Genomic DNA, 20,997 nt, shown 5'->3' with positions numbered 1-20,997 from the left:
GATTTGGGGAGAAAGCCTTAAGTAAAATATATTTTTTTGTATTTTTCACACAAAGACACTAAAAAGTGTAAGTATGAAAGGCTCACAGGATTACAGAATCTAAGACTTGGAAGGGGGAGAAATGGAGGGAATAAGCATTTATTAACCATATACTGCATACCAAGTACTGTTCTTTACATACAACTGTTATCTCATTTGATCTTCACAACAACGCTGAGAGGAAGGTGCTACTATTATCCCCATTTTATGGCTGGGGAAACTGAGGCCGACAGAGGTTAAGTAATTTGCTCAGGATGTAAACAGTTAGGAACTTTCTGAGACCATATTTTAACTTGGGTCTTCCTGACTCCAAGCCTCTACATCAAAGACTGTCCAATTCATTCTACCTGACCAAAAATCACAACTACAATGCCCCTGACAAGTGTCCATATCTAACCTCTGTTTTAAGATAGTGCCAGTAAATCCACAATCTCATGAGGGAGCTCATTCCACTTTGAAGTTGTTAGAAGACATTTCCTTTCATCAAACCAAAACCTGCCTCTCTGCAACTTCCCTTATTGCTCCTAGGTCTGGCCTCTGGAGCCAAGAAGAGTAAGCTTAATCCTTCTACATGATTGAAAACTCTTCAAATGCTTAAAGATGGTGGTTGTGTTCCATCTAAGGGCTTCTTAGAGACCTCTTGGAGAACAAAGCAACATCCTTCCATCAGTTCTCATGTGGCTCAATAGAGAGGGCCTTCCCCATCAAGGCTGCCCTCCTCTGGATGAGACATATGCTTAAAATATGGCACCTCTAACTGAACATTCCACATGTGATCTAACAGGAGAAGCATTCAGCAGAACTATTTGTTTCCATAGTCCTGGACACCACCCAACTGTTAGAGTCCTTCAATCCCAAAAATTCTATGATTCTATCAAATCATTGCACTATGGAAAATACAAATATTTATGAAATATAGAAAGCTATGTATACAAATAAGTGCAGTATATAACAGTACAGAACCTTTATTGAGGGCCTGTTTTACGCATGGCTATGTGCAGGGCTGTGCTGGTAAATGTTTAATAACCACCTCTCCAAAAACGTATGCAGTACATATTCTTTAATTTAATCTGCCTTATTAATATTTTCTTCATCACTTTCTTAAGTCTAGGCAATCAACAAAACAATCAAGGAAGCCCTAAGTTCTAGTGTTGGTTTATTTCAGAGCTATAAATGCTCTCTGAAAATTTGACAATTCACTTTTTCCAGACCAATTTGAGGAGGCTCCGGTGTACCCCTGACTATGGTGTCACGTTGAAGAATACATAGAAATGTCACATCTTTGCCCTCAAGGAGTGAATGAGATCAGAGATCTAATGCTAGGAGAAACCTTGGAAACTACCGAAGCTGACTCCACTTTACAGATGAAGAAAATTACACCCAGAGACTTGCCGATAGTCACATAAGCAGTTGAGTGGCAAAGTTAAAATTTGAACTCAAATCCTCCCACTCCATCTTCAGCATGCTTTCTGCTGGACTGAACTTCCTCATTGTTTATAATCGTCATTCAGCAGGTGATATTAGCATAAAAAGCCAAGTTTTTATGTTAGCCCAAGACAGTATCTAAGGGCCAACTTTATAACTCACATTTCATTAGCTTTCTAAGGTGGATAATGTCCTTTCTTCTCAACAACCTTATGAAGTAGTTAGCACAAGGATTATTAGCTCCATTTCACAGATGGGGAAGTTAAAGCTGAGAAAGGTTAAGTGACTGGCCCACAAATAGAAATAGTCACTTCTTTGTTAAAGGAAGAAGCTAGAGGAGATGTTAGGAAGGAGAGGTCCCTTTTGGCTGGAGGGATGAAAAAGGTTTCATGGAGGAGATGGAATTTGACCTGATCAGGAAAAGTAGAGGGGAGAGAGAGACAGAGACAGAGAGAGACAGAGAGAGAGAGACAGAGAGAGAGAGAGAGAGACAGAGAGAGAGAGAGAGAGAGAGAGACAGAGAGACAGAGAGACAGAGAGACAGAGAGAGAGAGAGATAGAGACAGAGACAGAGAGAGAGAGAGAGAGAGAGAAGGAAGTCCATCAAGAAAGAAGTTCAAGAAGGAAATTGTGGTCAATATCTGTGAAATGCTTCAAAGTGGTCAGATAGGTTGAAGACTGGAGAAAAAAATGCCATTTGAGAAGTCAATTAGGAGGATCCTGGTGACTTTTGAGAGATCAGTTCTAACCTTATTGCCCTTTAGGGTAATCTTTCATGACTGGAAAATGAGAAGCTGTTAATGCTACATTTAATAAATGTTTGTTGAATGAATTAATGAATGAATGCATGTTTCATGAATCTGGGTAGTCAGAATCACTCCCAGGACTTGTATGTAAAATTTGCAACACTAGGAAGCCAGTGGAGTCTAAGTAGTCCCTCTGCCTGAACTGGGGTTTTTCCAGAGTTAAAATAGATACCCTGAGGGAATGAAGGAAAAGTTGGGGGTGCAAGGAGAGCAGAGGGGGAGGTATCAAACCTGGAAGGGCCCTCACAATGACTCCTTATAATCTCAGACTTAGTGGTTTCCCCAGCTTTTCCTCTCCCAACTGACACTTATTATATTGTCTCATATCGCCTCCTCCTCCTCCTGCCTGCCCATAGCACTTACCTGCCATCTAGAAACAATTTTCAGCATGTTTTGAGTCTTGGTTATATTTAGTTTAGTGCTTCATTATATCCTGCCCTGTCTTGTTTTCATCCTTAATTGTTTCTTGTGCACATCTTAGTCATCACCCTCATTATAAACCACAACAGCCAAGATCACTTTGATAGCTGAATGAATGGAGGTGTCCTGGAGTAGGGAAAGCCTTGTGGCAGGATATTGATATAGTTCAGGCATGAGAGGAAGAAATCCCACATGGGGTGATGGCAGGGTCAGAGGAATGAAGGGGGGCATATGCAAGAGACATTATAAAGTTAAAATCAACATGACTTGGCAACAGACTAGAGAAGGGGCCAGGGTTGGGGAAAGTATGACCCTAAGTTCTGAGCCTGAGTGACTGGGAGGATAATGGTGCCCTCAAAAGCAATTGGGAAGTTAGGAAGAAGGTAAGATTTAAGAAGAATGAGTTCAGTTTGGGACATGATGATTTTAATATAACAATGAGACATATAATTCAAGGTGTCCAATAGTCAAAGATCTGTGAAACTAGAGATCAGGAGAAAGGTTAGGGCTAAATGATTAGATCTGAGAATCATCTGCTAAGAGATAATAATTGCATTCATGGTAGTTGATGAAATCACCATGTGAAATAGCATAGAGGAAGAAGACAAGAGGCCCAGAACAGAGCCTCCTCTACATGATGTGAGATGAGAAAGACAGAAGGAGCTCTTAGGGAATGGCCTCAACTTTTTCAGTGAAATATGAAGGGAGATTCTCAACTGATAGGGTGAGAGAGTGACTGGAGGGAGGTTTGTCTAGGAGTAAAAAGGTTTAGAAAAGCTTCTATGGTAAGGTCGAGAATAGGTTTGGTTGTTGCCCTTTGTTCTTGAAGAGGAAGAAAATGACATCACTATGTCAGGGTCAAGGTGCAGATTGTCGAATCAGACCTATACAAGGTTGGAAGGCTCTACCACAAATTGGAGAGGACATGTCTCTAAATTTGCCATTGCCTATTTCTTTTGAGCTACTGCATTTCTCATAGAGCATAGAACCTTCTTCGATGTGGGCACACCATGCTAGGCAGTCCTGAGCCAGTGTCTCCCATGTTTCACAATCAATTCCAAAGAGAGCCCTTGAAAGTGTCCTTGTATCATTTCTTCTGACCTCCATGTGAGTGCTTGCCTTGTGTGAGTTCTCCAAAAAATAGTCTTTTAGAATACAAACATACCTTTGGCATTCAAAAAATGTGGCCAGCTCATTGGAGTTGTACTCACTGCATTAGAGTTTGAATGCTTGGCAGTTCAGCTTGAGAAATGATCTCAGTGTCTGGTACCTTATCTTGACAGGTAATCTTCTGAGTCTTCCTAGACAATTCAAATGGTCCATTTTGCTTCTCTCTATGTCTAAATCACATACCCATTTCGAACTATCTTGGCATACAGTGTAAGATGTTGGTCAATACCAACTTTCTGCCATATTGTTTTCCCAGCAGTTTTTGTCAAAGATTCAGTTTTCGTCCCAAAAGCTTGGGTTGTTGGGTTTATCAAATATCAGGCCACTATAACCACTTACTACTGTGTATTGTGTACTTAATCTATTCTACTAACCCACCACTCTGTTTCTTAGCCAGTACCAGGTTGTTCTGATGATTATCACTTTATAATACAGTTTGAGATATGGCATAGCTAAGCCACATTCCTTCACATTTTTTTTCCATTGATATTCCCTTGACCTTTTTATTCTTCCAGATGAATTTTGTTATTATTTTTTCTAGCTCTATAAAATAAAATTTTGGTAGTTTGGTAAGGCACTGAATAAATAGACTAATCTAGGTGGAATTATTATTTTTATTATATTGGTTTGGTCTACCCATGAACAATTAATATTTTTCCAATTCTTTAGATTTGACTTTATTCATGTGAAAAGTTTTGTAATTGTATTCATTGAGTTCCTGGGTTTGTCTTGGCACATAGACTCCCAAGTATTTTATATTGTCTACAATTATTTTAAATTGAATTTCTCTATTTCTCACTGCTGGGTTTTGTCAGTAATATATAGAAATGCTGATGAGTTACGTGGGTTTATTTTGTATCCTGCAACTTTGCTAAAATTGTTAATTATTTCTACTAGTTTTTCAGTTGATTCTCTAGAATTCTCTAAGTATACCATTATATCATTTGCAAAGAGTGACAGTTTTGTTTCCTCATTGTCTTATCTAATTCCTTCCATTTCTTTTTCTCCTCTTCTTGCTATAGTTACCATTTCCAGTACAATATTGAATAATAGCAGTGATAATGGGCATCCTTGCTTCACTCCTGGTTGCATTGGGAGGTCTTCTAGCTTATCCCCATTACAGATAATGTTTTCTAATGGCTTCAGACAAATATTACTTATTATTTTAAAGTAAGTTCCATTCATTCCTATGCTCTATGGTGTTTTTAATAGGAATAGATATTATATTTTGTCACAGGCTATATTTGCATCTTTTGCAATAATCATCTGATTTCTTGGTTTTGTTATTGATATGGTCAATTATGCTGATAATATTGAGTCAGTCCTACATTCCTGGTATAAATCTCATCTGGTCATAGTGTATGAACCTGGTGATATATTGTAGAAATCTCCTTGCTAGTATTTTATTTAAAATTTTTGCATCAGTATTTATTAGGGAAATTGGTCTACAATTTTCTTTCTCTGTTTTGGCTCTTCCTGGTTTAGGTATCAGCTCCATAAGTATGACATAAAAGGAATTTGGTAGGATTCCCTTCTTTGTCTATTTTTTCAAATAGTTTATATAGTATTGAGATTAGATGTTAATGAAGTAATTGTTATGTGATTATTATAATTATGTAATTATTATAAAATTATTCATTGTTACTCAAATTGATACTTTTGATTATAAGTTTTAAAGGTTTTGCCGAAACAAAACCAATGTAACCAAAATTAGAAGAAAAACAGAAAACTGGGAAAAATTTTATAAGAAGTATCTTTGATAAAGGCCTCATCTTTCAAATATATAGAGAACTGAGTCATTCCTCTAATTATAAATGGTCAAAGGAGATGAACAGGCAATTTTCAGATGAAGAAATTAAAGCTATCATACAAGTTACATTAAAAAAAATGCTCTAAACCACAATTGAGCTGAGTACCATTTCACACCTATCAGATTGATTAATATGACAAAAAGGGAAATTATAAATGTTGGAAAGGATATGGGAAAACTGTAATACTAATGAACTGCTGGTGCAGTTGTGAACTGATCCAACCATTCTGGAAAACAATTTGGAACTATGCCCAGAAGGCTCTAAAATTGTACATATACTTTGATCCAGTTATACCACTGCTAAGTCTATATCCCAAAGGGATTAAAAAAAAGGAAAAGGGCATATATTTACAAAAATATTTATAGCAGCTCTTTTTGTGGTGGCTAAGAAATGAAAATCAAGATGATGTCCATCAAGTAGGGAAAGGCTAAACAAGCTGTGGTGTATGATTGTGATAGAATATTATTGTGCGATAAGAAATGACAAGCAGTATGGTTTCAAAAAAACCTGGAAAGACTTATATGAACTGATGCAAAATAAAGTGAGCAGAACCGGGAGAACATTGTACACAGTAGCAGCAATGTTATACAATAAAGAAATGTGAATGATTTAGCTATTCTCAGCAATACAATGGTCCAAGACAATCCCAAAGGATTCATGATGAAACATGCTGTCTCTAGAGAAAACTGATATTATCTGAATACAGACTGAAGCACACTATTTTTCACTTTCTTTGGTTTTTGTTCAAGTCTCCTTGTACAAAATTACTAATATGGAAATACTTTACATGTTTGCACATATATAACCTATATCAGATTGTTTGCTATCTCAGGGAGAGGGGGAGGGAAGGGAGGGAAGGAGAAATAGAATTTGTAACTCAAAACTTTTAAAAATGTTAAGAAAAGTTTTAACATGTAATTAGGGGAGGGGGAATAAAATATTGGCACTAAAAATGGAAACAATTCTACTTCCCAGCATGGTACTGGTATATAACACAGGTTTTGTAGGCATACAACAAAAAAGTCAGCATAACGGCTCTATAGACCTTCAATGTGGTAGGCAATCTAATACCTTTCCTCTCCCACACTTTCTTTCAAAACCTCCCAAAGGAGAGTCAGCTCTAGCAATGGGTCAATTTATTAGAGAGGTATAAAAGGATTTCCTTACTGCACTGACAGCCAGTTGAAATTATATAACATAAATGTGTAGTGGCTCCAATCAGCAATTTGATGACTTTTTCCAGCTTTGTTCAGCAGCATGTGACAAGGAGCAAAGGTGGTAGAAATAATCTAGGCTAAGATTGGCAAGGTAAGATCTTTGATAGGATAAGGGGGCAAAGTACTGAAGGGAAGAAGACAGTGTAGAGTTGACCTAGCTCACCAAGGGATCAAGATGGGGAAGGGAAAAGAGAGTAGTCAGTGAAGGGGCAAAATAGCTTGAGAAAGAACTGAAGGATGGAGAGACTGGAGGTAATGGTGAGGATGAAGAACATACTTGGGGGTTGAAAGACAGAGGGAGAGGTGGAATGATAGCAAATTTTGATCAGATAAGATGGAACACTTGGGGGTGATTGCATGACCAAGGGTGTGACCATCTTTATGTAATTGAAATGGAGTGGAGAAGTAGGTCAGAAGAAATTAGCAAATTGGGGAATTGTGAGCTTAAGGTGTTTGAGGGAATTTCAATATGTATGTTGAAGTCTCCTAGTATAAAGACAGGGGTTGGGGAAGAAAGACTGTGAACCAGCCACTGAACTCACTAAGGAATAAAGGAGAGTGTCCTGGAGATTGGTAGGCAATAGCTAGTAGCATATTGATCAGGAAGGTAGTAGATATAGATTGAATGAACCTAAGAGGAGGAGAGGTTAATGAGTGATGATGGTAGAGGGAAAACCCAGAAGTGGTCATGGGGAATAAGTGGTATTCCAACTCCCCCACCACAACCAGTGAATTGGCATAAGACTGAAGTAAAACCATGTTGGAAAGGGTTCCAGAAAGCTGTATCATCAGGAGGGAGCCAGGTCTCAAGGAGTAAAAGAAGGGAGAGGAAGACAGGAAATGGTTTGCAATAAAGCTAGCTTACTTCTGGAGCAGGAATTCTAGATAGCACAGTAGAAGAGTTAGATGGTTTTAGAGTAGGATTGGGTAGGGAAGGTTAAGGGGGGTGGGAATAAGGAAACAGAAAAGCTCAGAGAATGGAACCTTATCAATCAGAGGTCTAGAATCACATGGATGGAAAGGGTCTGATAGGTGGAAGGATGTTCATCATTGAGGAATGCATTCAGGTGGGTTATCATTATCCATAGGGATTTTGCTTAGACTGTAGTTGTCCCAGGCTATCAAGAAGCTGTGTGGAGGGGCGGCCAGGTAGCACAGCGAGTAAGAGCACCAGCCCCAATGTCGGGATGACCTGGGGATCGAATCCGGGCTCAGACGCTTAGCACCCACCCGGAAACACCTGGCCGTGTAACCTTGAGCAAGTTACTTAACCCCGATTGCTTTAAAAAAAAAAAAAAAGCAGAAGAAGCTGTGTGGAGCTGTAAAGGGGTAGTGAGAGGGTTAGGGTAGGAAGAGAACAAGGGGTGCCTGCAAGGATTAACTGATCTGGAGATATAAGAGGCTAGATATCCGGTGTGTGCAGTAATGGATGTACAAGGAGCCTAGGAAGCTTCCCTCCTTCCCAGACAGGTACAATCAAGGCAACTCTAGTTGTTTCCTATTACTTCCAGAATCAAACATAAAATCTCTTTGGCTTTTAAAGCCGTTCATAACCTGACCCCTTCCTACTTTTCCAGTTTTCTGATGCTTTACTCCTTTCCACATACTCTACTATCCAGTGACACTGTTCTTCTTACTGTCCCTCAGACACAATACTCCATCTAGCAATCCCATGGCTGTCATGCTTCCCCTCTTATCTCAACCTCCTGGCTTCCCGGGCTTCCTTCAAGATAGAACTCAGATTCCACCTTCTGCAAAAGACCTTTCTCAAATCCTCTCATCCATCAATAGTGCCTTTCCTCTGAAATCGCCTCCTATTTAAACTGGTATGTATTTTGTATGTAAGTCATTTGAATGTTATCTACCCCCATTAAAATGCACTCTGCAAGAGTGCGCACCCTGCAAGAGTGCACACTCTGTGTTTTTGCCTTCCCCTGTCTCTTTAGTACTTAGCACAGAGAGAGGCACTAGTAGGTGCTTAATAAATCCTTAGTGACTGACTACCTGACTGCCTGATTAGTTCCTGTAGTGTCCTACCTGGAAAGAAAAGCCAATGACTTATTCAAACATTGCAGATCCAATGAAAAAGCATGCTTGTTTGGCAGCTCCCAAAGTATGTTTATCTTCTAGAAAGAATCTAAATTACAGATTGATACTATGAATCTTGGTGGGATCTCTGAAGGACTTTGGGAATAAGGAATTTGCTGGAATGTTAAAAGGTTGTCTTGATAGCAACCCCAAGTTTACTTCCCTTTTGAGAAAAGTAAATGGGTTATTTGAGCGCCTTATGTGTGTATTTTTTTCATCTATATATGGGTTCTTATGAATCTTCATAGGGCAACTAGGTGGCACAGTGGGTAGAGCACTGTGCTTAGAATCAAGAAGACTCATCTTTGTGAGTTCAAATCCAGCCTCTGACATTTACCTAGGCAAGTCACTTGACCCTGTTTGCCTCAGTTTCCTCATCTATAAAATGAGCTAGAGAAGGAAATGGAAAAACATTCTAATATCTTTGCCAAGAAAACCCCATAACAGGGGCATGAAGAGTCAGATATGAATAAAAAAAATGACTGAACAACAAATGAATGCTCATATATTTTCTTCAAGATGAAATAAAGATTATATCATACCCAATTTTCATTTGCCACCTTGAGTAGTTGTCCAGGAGCTGGTGACCTTGTTACTTACATTTGGGAAAAGCTAGACACATGACACCCCTTTTTTAGAAGATATCCTAAATGTATCTCCAGGTAGCAGCAACTCAACAATAACCCTCATGCAATAAGGTTCCCAGCATTGAACCTACTCTGTGTAAGATAGAATACTTGAGACCCTGAGCCACAGTTTATACCAACATACATAAAGATAAAGATGATAGCTTGTATTTCTATAGTGTTTTAACATTTGCTAAGGGTTTTTCTTATAAAAACCCTGCTATGTAAGCAGTACAAATATTGTTATCTCCATTCTCCTGAAGAGGAAACTGAGACTCTGAGAACTTATGTGATATGATTTTACAGAAACTTCATAGTTTAATATCTGAGGTAGGATTTGAATCCAGGTCAAACCTCTTTCTCACCTGTCTCTTCCTCTTCTAACTAAGCAGGTAGCAGAGTAGAGAGGATAGTGAACATCCCATCAGTTCCAATTGCCACTGTCCTGTCACATCTAGAGTCCCAGAGAAATGGGACTCTAGAAATCATATGTGGAATGATCCTGCCAGCAGCAGGATCCCATAGAGTACAAAATGGATGGTCTCTTCCAGGGGTGGGATCAAAACATGCAGTTTTTTTATGAAGAAATCAAAACTATGAAAAGGCAGCATTACACATTTAGTGTCTGAGACTCAATTTGAATATAGGTCTTCCTGACTCCAAGTCCAGAGTCCTACCCACTGTTTCACTTAGCTCTCTTTCTCCTCCTCTTCCTCCTTCTCATCATCACCACGACAGGCCTACTACACTAAAACTAAATTTGTTGAATCAGTATTTCCAAGCTTTGTGGAATCTCTCTAGTTAAAGTTCTAGGCAAGAAAATAGTTGCCACTAGATTCAATCTTTTGACTCTCTCTGAAATGCGGTTCCTTTTTGTTCAAGATAAGATATCCTTTTCACCAGAAACATTGGTTGCAGCAGTAGTTTCTGGTTCAGACAGTCTTTGTATAATTTGTGGATGATTTCTTCTACTCAAAATTCAATGAGAGCAGCACTACCTCTTTTATATACCTGATGATCAGAAATTTCCCTAAGCAAAAAATAGATGTGGTCGGTTATTTTTACAGTACTCCCTCTCTCTCTTGAACTATTTTGTAAATAGGAAACTTTCCCAAACTCTCAACAATTTTATATAGATTACCTTTAAACTGATCTGCTAACTTGGATATCCCTTGTATACCAAGGTTTCCCAATAGTACTTTTTCCCATGTGGGAGGTCTTAACAAAGGACTCAAGCATCCCATCACCATTTCCCATAAGATCTCTTCCAAGGCAAAGTTATAGCTAATTGATGGTCTTCTTTTAGCTTCTTTCTCAGCTAAGAAATGCATGGATTGTGAATATTTGCATCATCTCCTTTCCTTCTAAAACTCCAGTGCACATGTCAATAGGTAAGCATAGTTCTCACCCAAAAAATCAGTATATATAGTGTAAAGACTGTGGCATCATTCCTGGTGAAGTTGTACATGTGTACTGGAAATGCCACTGGAAAGCATTCTGGCAAAAATTGGGCATAGCCCAACTTACAACCATTTGCCAAGGTAAGGTCATAATGGACTAATGATCTAGATATAAAGGGAGATATCATTTTTTAAAAAATTAGAATAACATGGAACATATTGCCTATCAGACTTATGGATAGAAGAACAATTTATGAATAAACAAGAGATAGAGAGCACTGTGAGTTGTAAAATGGATAATTTTTATTACATTAAATTAAAAAGGGTTTGTAGCCCATGTAGCCAAGATTAGAAGGAAAGCAGAAAATTGGGGTGGGAGGAATAATGGACAGTTTCTCAGATAAAGGTCTCATGTTTCAAATATATGGAGAACTTTGTCAAATTTATAAGAATAAAAGTCATTCCCCAATTGATAAATAGTCAAAACAGTCAGTTTTTTTATGAAGAAATCAAAACTATATAAAGTCATATGAAAATGCTCTAAATCATTATTGATTAGAGAAATGAAAATTAAAACTTTTGGCTATCATCTTATGCCTATCATATTGACTAAAATGATAGAAGCGGAAAGTGACAAATGTTGGAGGGCATGTTGGAAAAACTGGGACATTAACACACTGTTGATTGTGAACTATCCAGCCATTTGGAAAGCAATCTAGAATTATGCCCAAAGAATTAAAAAACTGGGCATACCCTTTGCACCAGCAATACCACTATTAGATCTATTTCCCAAGATGATTAGGGTAAAAGAAAAATAACTTGTATGTTCTAAAACATTTATAGCAGCTCTCTTTGTGGTGGCAAAGAACTTGAAATCAAGGGACTACCCACTAATTGGGGAATGGCTAAACAAGTTGTGGCAGATGATTCTGATGGAATACTATTATGCTATAAGAAATGATGATCCAGTTTATTTTAGAAAACCATGGACAGACTTGCATGAAATAATGAAGGGTGAAATGAGCAGAACCAAGAGAACACTGTATTCAGTAACAGCAGTAATGCTCTAAGAACACTAAATACTCAAGTCAACTACAAAGGACCTCTAAAGGAAGACACTATCCACCTCCAGAGAAAGAACTGATAAATGGAAGTATTTATAAGTATGGTTTTATATATGTATATATACACACATATGCAAACATATGCTCACACACATTTGTGTCTGTTGGTGGCTTTCTCTAGTGTGAGGTGGGGAGGGAGGGAGAAAAAAATAAATTAAAATTGTACCGAAGAGAGTGTGTTTTGTCCTTCATTCTCAAAGAGGACCATGACATCAGAGAAATGATGACATGACTTGGATTTGAGTGAAGAAGGGCTGTGCAAGGTCACAAGCCTCACTTTCATCTCCAGAGCCATAGAGAACAAAAGATAACTCAGAAGAAGCACAGAAAAGCAGGGTAGCTTTGAAAATGACGTGTAGTATTTATTGCATAGTTGCTTTTTTAAAGTAAACTGTGAAATGAAGATTCATGGTTTCATAATGAATCTTTTTTTTGTGTTGTGCTGTGTACATGAAAATGTTTTTTTTCTTTTTGTATTTAAGTTCAAAATTAATTTTTAAAAAATTCATGCCACATGTAGACTTCACTGAAATTTATGTTCCTAATATGTTCAACAGCATGTACATGAAATGCTCAGGCTACATGAATGGTAGGGTACAGTTCTATACTCTTTGATATCTGTCAAATCTGGCATTTCCTTATTTATAACTTGCTCTCAAAGTCTCTGGATCCTAGAAAGCCATCTATATATGGAGAAATACTTCTCCTACGATACTTAAAAAACTATGGGAACTTTCTGGTTCCTGTTTGGGTATGCTTGTGTATACATGATGAAATGATCAAATTACCACTAAATATGACATGTTATTATTTTCTCCTTACAGAGATGAAAAGTCAATGTAAGCAAGTTCTAAAGGTTTGCTAGTATATATATTCTCTAAATTTGCAGCACAAGTTGGTAGTACTTTTCTTTTTTCATACCAGCTACAAGTTTCACACTTTTTAGTAACATCTGATGGCATCTTAGACCACTAAAATATGTTTCTTATGAGCTCTAGGGTCCTTTCAACCATTTGTCCAAAGTTTCTTGGTCACAATGTGATATGATCTGTTTAGCACTCATTGCTTCCTGGTATACAGTCACAATCTAGCTTAACATTACATGACTCTAACTTCTGCTCTGGTCTTGATAGTAAGGTACCTTTGACCAACTGAAATCTGAGTCCTTGAGCATCACTTATTTGCTTCTTAGTTTGTTCCAGTTCTCTTACACCTTCCTTCATCAGTCATCTGCTCTCACTGTTAGTTATCCACAGAGAACTGAGGCAAAGAAGGTTGATTCAATGAAATAATTCACTCCTACACTCTGAGATCCAATCAAATTGGCCTTGTCTCTGTTCTTCACTTGTAACATTCCAATTCCATTCTTTGTGTCTTTGCACTGGCTCTTTCTCATTCCTGGAATGCCTTGGAATTCCTTACCCTTTCTTCTGTCTCATAGTCCCTCTTTCTTTAGACTATAGCATTTTAGACCTGCACTGGGGAGGGGGGAAAATAAAATAAAAAGTGCACAGCTGAGAACAAAAGAAAACCTAGAAGGAAGCACAGAAAAGCTGGGTAGCTTTGAAAACAACATGTAAGATTTATTACATAGGGGGAGGCTAGGTGGCACAGTGAATAGAGCACTGGCCCTGGAGTAAGGAGGACCTGAGTTCAAATCCAGCCTCAGACACTTAACACTTAAGAGCCATGTGACCTTGGGCAAGTCACAATCCCAATTGCCTTGCCTTCCCCCTCAAAAAAACAAAAGATTTATGACATAGGTTTTTGTGAAACAGAAATTTATTGTTTTATATTGAATATTCTCTTATGTTCTGCTGTGTACATGGAAATGTTCTTTTTCTCTTTTTTTCATTTTGCATTTAAGTTTAAAATGAATTTTTTAAAAAAAGAATATAGCTCAAGCACTATCTTTGGCATGAAGTCTTTCCTAATTCCCCCAATTCCTAGTGCCCTTTTCCCAAACTCCCTTGTATTTAACTAGTTCCCATTTGTCTTTATTCTCTTTATGTTATATGGAATATATACACATAGAATTATAGAATTATTGAAATATGATGGCAAATGAAGGTCCAGGATATCAGTGCAGTCCACATTCTCAATTTTTACATCACCCTTTAATGGGACCCTACAAATTCAAGTGAAATAAACTCATAAACAATAAATGATGAGGTCTTTGTCACTGTTTGGAGGATCTGGGGCAACCTCCTTCCCTGGCCTTAAATCCTCCTTTTAATGCCAGGTCAGGAGATTTTAGCATTTCTTCATTAGAAAATCCTTTATATGTATGGCCATCTAATCCATAATTGTTGACAGAAGATGGATCTGCTTCTCTGATCATGTCTAAATGGAGGTGTCCTTTTATCAGGCCATTATAGCCTGCATTCCCTTGGCTCTCTACCTTTCCAAAAGAAACAGTTTTATCCATCTCTAATCCTATTCCCTTTGCCCTCCTGTCTTTGAATATTCATTTGCAGTATGGCTCTCTTGCTTTGCTTCTGTGGTCTATACATAAAAATATATTCCTGACAAGTCAAGGTTAAGCCCTTCTTTGAGGTGGTATTGAGATCCCACATCTCTGTTAGTATCTGCCTCATTTTGGCTAACTGTGGCCATGACTCAAAGCCAATAACATTAACCTACACCTCAGGATTGTATATCAAAACTGTATTGGCTACAATCTGACTGTATACTCTTTCTCAGTTTCTAATGCACCTCTCTCTATTAGTCTCTATAATTAAGAATCCATTCTAAACATAATTCAAAGACCTTTCTCCTGTACACTGAACAGTAGAATTAATAAACATATTATATGCTCGTTTTGATATCTGATCACCACCGTATTATATCTCTAGGTTTTGTAAATATGCATGCCCTGTTATTCCTCACTGTGTGGCCTTTAAGCCTTTCACAAAGCCAACAGCCATTACTGTAAGCTTTCCATCAATCTTCATCTCTTTGCTGACTCTAGTGCCCACTAATGCTGTAGTGTATCTGACACTTGGCTAATACAGGCTTCCCATAATTGTTCTCTTGGGTGTCATGTTTCCTATCCTGAAAAGATCTGTAATTTGGACCTGTACTAGCTCTCTGTTACAGGAGATCTGGCTTTGGCCTTACCTACATGGGAAATGTTTTCAGACTTGAATGTGATTCTCAGTTTCTCTGTGGGAAAGCTTTCTTTGTTCAGGAGACATTCCACTTTTCTAAGTAGCTTCTCCTCTTCAGAGGATGGCTTAGAAATTATTTCCCAGATACTCTTCTCTATTTTCAGTACATCAGGAATGTTTGAATCCTCAGATGGGTCAGGTAATTCACAGAGTACTTACTTACCTCACCTAAAAGCCTTAGGGAAATGTTAAGTTATTAAAGCACAAAACTGCACTAAGACTTTGGGGATACCATGGATCACTCAGCAACACTTCAAGTCTTCCATATTGTTTTGCAATATTTTTATAATATTTTTAATTTTATAAATATCTTTATTCATAATCTGAGTCTACTCCTAGTATAAATGGAAGTCTCTGTAACTTTCAATCCCTACAATATGAAAATATATTGCAGCCACTTCAGCTCAAAGCTCAAAACCATCACCAAAAATCTAACCACAAGAGAGAATTAAAATGGCCTTTCAAACTGATAATAAAGCATAAATCCTAACAACAGCACAGAACAGAAGCCCCCCCCAAAAAAATTTTAATTCATTCCCAAAGATAAAATTTTCACATGTAAGGAAGGTGATTAACCAGGTTTAGGAGGACCATGTATGGAAAAACTATCTCCCTCTACCCTCCTCTAAAGTAAGAGGTATGAGTAACAAAACTAATTCTTCTATAAAGTACTGTCACCTCCACCCTGCCCTAGCTCAGCTTGTACTTTCCAAGGTTTATCTTAGATCTAGCCTGTGCATGTGTGTGCGCGTGTATGTGTTTGTGTGTGTGTGTAGATATGGCTGTGTGTGTATGTGTACGTTTTCCTATTTATTGGAAACTTGCAAGTACTGACCTAGGTTCACAAGATTGGTACATTCCCCTTGTTTGTGGACTTCCATATGGAATCAGAGTCAGTGGCAGCTACTCCTCCCCTCTGTGCTTTGGCACTCCACTCAATCAGAAATGAGTCTGACATTTCTTTAAAGGGATCAAAAAGTCTTCCAAAATTTCTATTCTCACCAGCATCGATCCCACTGGACGAGGATTTGGCAGCTACTGAATTTTCTTTGTGTACAATCAGATGCTGGACATAAACAACAATGTGGGGTGGGGGGCAGTTGGAAGCTAGGGACATGATGGAGACTGCTCCTTTCATCTTCCAAGAATTTTGTCCTTCAGCAACCTGAGTGGAGTAGCACACATGCATCTTCTCTCTCAAAGCTGGAATATAGAAGCACCTGAAGAGACTGAAAGTTCAAGAGCTCTGAAGAGACTGGATCTTTCCAGCTCTCACCAACTCCACCCAGTTCCTTGCAGGGCACTGATCTACACCAGCGAGGACAGAGTCTTATTCCAATGGGTTTGAGATTGGAGTTAACAGAAGGGAAACAGCATATACCAGTATTGACCATTTTGGCTACAATAGTAACATGGAGGGGCCAGTAGGAAGTCTAAAAATTAGATGTAGCTTGATCTTGCTAACCACACTTCCTCCTCCTTGACCCTGGACAGACAATTTCTTCTGTTCTGGCTTCCTCTTCCCAGAATCCCCTAAAGTCAAGTTTGAAAAAAATTCATCAAACTGGTGAATTCTGTGATTGCATCTGCTTGAGTATCTAGTTTCCATAGCAATGCTATCACATAGAGGGTCAGGGAAATCAGTTATATAATCTTTTTTTAAATAGTTCTGATTGTCTTTTGACTTATTAGCTTACATATTCAAGTGAGTTGATGTTATAAATTTACTATCAGTATGTTAAAATTCCATATCTAGGGTATTTTATAATTGAGGTTCTCAACAAGAAAGGCAATTTCTCTGAGTTCAGCCCTACCCACTTGCCTGACCAGGGGCTCTCTTCAGTCCTGGGTAAAATTATTGGGTTTCTTAAATGCAGTGTCTACTTTACTCCAAGCAATAGCTTCCTCAGCAGTTTTCTTTGCTGACTGAGAAGGAAGCTAGACTTCAACCTTCTTGACTAGATGCTTCAATGTAACACAGGTTGCACCGCTCATTTTAATAGATCTTTTGTATCAATAGAGGATGGCTTATTTCTTTTCTTTTAAAGGCAAGCCTTTGTTTTACCTTTTTCCAATTCCGTTAAGATAGCTCATTTTCAAAATTTTCTACCTCAGATTCAAATCTTTAATTTCTATTTCAGATCTCTTCAGTATTCTCTGAACACCAAAGATTTCTGCAGAATTTTCTTATCTTTCTTTAATTACCGATCAACTCGGGCTTTCTACAATCAATTGTTTCGTAATACAGATTCTTTGGGCATCAGTTTCTCTGAACCAAGTGAAAAAGCTCCTCATGAATCCATTAATAATAGCTAACATCCATATAGGACTTACTATAGGCCAGACATTGTGTTGTATACTTTACAATTATTTGTTTCATCTTCACAACAATCCTGTGAAGTAGATGTTATTAGGAAACTGAGGTAAACAGAGGTGAAATGATTTGCCCATTTACACAGTTAGTAAATGTCTAAGGTAAAATTTGAACTCAGGTCTTCCTGACTCCAGGCCTGGTGCTCTATCTCCTGCCCATCTAGTCTACATTTGTAACAGAAAAATTCTACTTCTCAGATTATATTTTTTAATCGTTTTTAATTAATAAAAAAATGAATTCTCAATCCTGCCTTCCCCTCCCCATAAAAGGGGAGGGGGGGAACCCTTTTAACAAATATATGTAATCAAGCAAAACAAATCCTTACACTGGCCTTGTCCAAAGAATTTCCTTCCCAATCTGTGCCTGTCTGTCACCTCTCTCCAGGAGGTACGTATCATGTTTTATCATGTCTTCTAGAATTGTGGTTGGTCATTTAATTGATGTCTTTCAAAGTTTCTTGTCTTTACAATATTGTTGTTGCTGTTTTAATTGTTCTGCTTACTTCCTTCCTCTATCAGTTCCTATGGATCCTCCTAGGTTTCAGAAACCATCCTATTCATCATGTCTTACAGAGCAATATCATTCTGTTACATTCATTAACAATAACTTCAGTATTTCCTTAGTTGGGCTCCCCTTAGTTTCCAGTTCTCTGACACCACGAAAAAAGAACTGCCATAAGTATTTTTGCAAACATTGGATATTTTCCCCTTTTTTTGGTCACTCCTAGAATGTATTCCTCCTCTTGAAGAAATATCCAGGAATATCATCTTCTTGGAATACCCAGCTTCTTTCAAGGTTCAAATATGGTGCCACCTCCTATTCAAAGCCTCTCCTGAGTCCTTCAATTATAGTGTTTTTTTCTTCTCTCAAAATATTTACTAAGTTATGAATGTTGTATGACCCAATAGAACGTAAACTCCTTGAAGGCAGAGACTGAAAACCTAGTGGACACATGATAGCTATCCTCAAGTATTTGAAGAACTATCATATAGAAGAAGAATTGGACTTATTCTTTTGGGCCACAGAAGGAAGAACTGAGAACTAATAAGTTTTAGAGAGGTAGATTGAATCTTGATATTAGATGTAACAGTGACCCACTGGTGGAGCATGTGTAGGGACAGGTCTTCAGTAAACCCCTTAGGACCCTCCAGAAGTTTTGGGTGCAACACTTGTTATGGAATGCTAAATCTGTGGACTGGACATTTCTATCAAAACATATACTTTGGCCTCTTTATAAAGGGCATGTGCAAGTCAAGGCTTCTAACTGGTCCCTGTGTGTCACATCCCTCCACCTCCACCATGGGTGACTATGTCAAAAAGAGTTGACTACTTAGCAACAAGAGCTATGTATCCTGGCTTGCCAGAAGAGTAAGTTGCGTAGGTAAAGATTGAGATGTATAAAAATTCAAGAGACATAACTTCTGGGTAATTAATCATGTTATTAATTATGGCTAGCAAATAATTAATAAAAGGATTGGTCATTTGGCCATGTCTCATGAACCAAAGATGGATCGTGGTGGCCTATTGACACTTTTTTGCCATCATAAGAGTGGGTGTTTGTCACATACAGCAATAAACTCTAGTTAACAATTAAGAGAAGAATCAATATCATAATGAGAAAGGACACAATTTTGATTATGTCACTTACTCCCAGATTACCCCCAGGCTCGGGCAATTTAGACAAATGACCTACATCACCACCACCCCAAGACTGAGCAGAATACAGTGGACCAGAATTCACCCAGATTCAATTCTTTTTACAGAAGGGGGGAGGGGGTGGAGGCAGGGAATGGTGCACAGGTTTCCCAAAGTTTAAACCCAGTCTTCATGATCCCAGTGTCAGGGCCTTTTTGGGAGATACACCATTGCTCCTAGGTGTAAGGGGTCTTCACATAAGGAAAATCTCCTTAACAATTAGAGCTACCCAAGAGAGTGTGTGCACCCCAAAAAAAGGTAGGAAGCAGAAAAGAATGGTTTAATACAATCTCGAGAAAGGGCCACCCTCCTGACAAATGGTCAGGGAGGAGAAGCAAATTTACAAAAGGAAATAGTGAAGTTATAAAACCCTAATGCAGAATTCTCTCCCTCCCCCTCCTGATCCTTTTCTTCCATTGGCTGGAAGTTAGGTGTACAATTTAAGCTCGGCAATCTACTTCAAGTACCGGAACAAGGAAACAATAGACCACGCAATGTACATTTGAGAAAGCACTTCTGTCCTTATTTGGCATAACCTGTGCTGAGGTGGCACTGGGGAGGGTCTCCATTGCTCTAAGTCCCAGATTCCTGTAAGGTCAGGTGACTTCTAAACTTAGGCCTAGTGGAGGCTGAAGCCACTCTAGATTTGATTTTTCAGAATGGGGAAACTTCACTGCAAATTATCCCTCACAAGAATAATATGCTACTTTGAGAAACTGTAGATTGCCTTAGTGTGTTCAAGCAAAGATTCGATAACCACTTTTAAAACTGCACTAAGGGGGTGACTAGGTGGAACAGTGAATAGAGCACCGGCCCTAGAGTCAGGAGGACCTGAGTTCAAATTGACCTCAGACACATAATACACAAACTAGCAGTGTGACCTTAGGCAAGTCACTTAACCTCAATTGCTCTGCCTTCCCCCCTCCCAAAAAAAAACCAAACCACACAACGGCACTAAGCCTTTTGGGACACTTTATATTACAAAAAGAATCCTTATTCAGGTACAAATGGGACCTCAGGATATCTTTAAGAAGGACAAAATACAAGGGCTCTGCATGAAGTCTCTGCAGAGATGACTTCCCAAGCAAATGCTCTCTGTTAAAGCTGCCAATTTGAGCAGAAGTTGGGGACTGCCCTTATTTCTTCTTCTTCATTTATTTATTTGTATTAAGTAGTTTTTTTTTTTCCCCAAGAAGCTGGGACTATTTACTTTTGTAGCCTGTGGTTTTCATTTTTGATTTCTTGAAATATAGCTCTGAAAAGACAGGTTTTTAAAAGGCCATTATGTTTTAAATGGAGCTACTAGACTGCCCCTTAAAACCCAAATCACTCTGGCTTTCATTGAACAGCCAATAATAGCCCTCAACCCGAGCTTCATTGTTTAGGTTTTTGATGGTTTGGATAGAATGAGTATAAGTGGCAATTGTTTTTGGTTCAGGTCAGAAACTAGAAGGGTCTCCCCCTCCCAGATTGATAAAAGATAACACAAAGAGTGGTGGTAAATTAAGCCATCTTTTGTCTCTACTCTTACCCAGCCCTCAGTTAGTGAATGGCTGTGGCCTCAGACAAACTGAAACCTGGGAAAGACCTTAATTTAGAAAGGCCAAGGTCACCCATTGCATCCAGATCCAT

This window comes from Petaurus breviceps, unplaced genomic scaffold, assembly GCF_028583685.1.
Source record: "Petaurus breviceps papuanus isolate PSGF00001 unplaced genomic scaffold, PetGlider_PUasm1.0 78, whole genome shotgun sequence".
NCBI classification, from domain to species: domain Eukaryota; kingdom Metazoa; phylum Chordata; class Mammalia; order Diprotodontia; family Petauridae; genus Petaurus; species Petaurus breviceps.
The sequence above is the reverse complement of the archived record's forward strand: the minus strand, read 5'-3'. Positions refer to the sequence as shown.